Source organism: Mus pahari, chromosome 2 (genome assembly GCF_900095145.1).
Source record: "Mus pahari chromosome 2, PAHARI_EIJ_v1.1, whole genome shotgun sequence".
Lineage (NCBI taxonomy): Eukaryota > Metazoa > Chordata > Mammalia > Rodentia > Muridae > Mus > Mus pahari.
In genome coordinates, this window is record NC_034591.1 from 19,403,928 (window position 1) to 19,405,068 (window position 1,141).

Here is a 1,141-nt window from a genome sequence, read left to right on the forward strand (position 1 = left end):
GAAAAAACAAACAAAACAAAAAAAAGAAGTTATGGACAGAAGGAAACCAGCTCTTCTGTGGATCTGCCCTTGTATGAACACCTTTCCTTAGTCCTTGCTTTACTCTCTGTCCACAGGGGTATTCCTCACTGAAGATGAAGAGCTATGCCAAGGGAGATTCAATAACTTGCCAACAATTGGCCAAAGCAGTTGTTGTTTTAGCCCGGGGTGGGGCTGATGCACAAAGTTACTCTCATCTACTTTGTGAGTTTGAGGCCAGCCCGAACTACATGAGACCTTGTTAGTCCAGGGTCTTGAGTATGATGGGACCTTTCTTAGCTCAGTTGGAAATTAATTCAGGATCCTAAGGTGCTGAACAATTAACAGTTACCAAAGGGCATCCAGAGACAGTGGCTCCAAGATCTTATCTTATACCAATGAAGATCAAAGACACGGACCCTTAAGGAAGTACAAAAAGAAGTGAGTTTTCTAAAGACTTACAGAAAAGTGAGAAATGTAAGAGAAATATCCAAGTATGTGGACAGGGGTCCCAGAGAAGAAAAAGCCATGACCTTCCTTTGTCTAGGGTTTCCATGGGCTATAGCAGAACCTGAGTAAAGGCTGAGATCACGGCTACAAGATTGGTAAGCTCCTGGTAATCATGGGCCACACTGATGGAGAACCCACACACTCTATGCATGTCCCCTGGCCCAAGCAGGGAGACATTCGTGCCTGTTCATGCACTGCCCACCAGTGAGCTGTAACTGAGCTGACTTCAGCTCTCAGTCACTGATGCCGACTGTCTGTTCCCTGTTGGTCACTTAGCCAGGGTTACTACTTTGACCCAACAGGTGTCTGGCTTGCTGTTAGTTATTCAACTCTCTTCATTTCCCATGGCTATAGAAAGTGGCTGTTTTTAATAAACTCCTTATTTACAGGATGCTCTGGGGTCCTTTCCTAAAATAGGTGAGACTATTTTAGAAGCCAGACTTACATAATCATTATTAGTTGCATTAGAAGAAGAAAATATATGAAAGGGTAACAGTGCCTCAAATGTGTTTTTTATTTGGTTGGTTGGTTGGTTGGCTTTTTGAGACAGGGTTTCTCTGTGTATCCCTGGCTATCCTGGAACTCACTCTGTAGACCAGGCTGGCCTCAAACT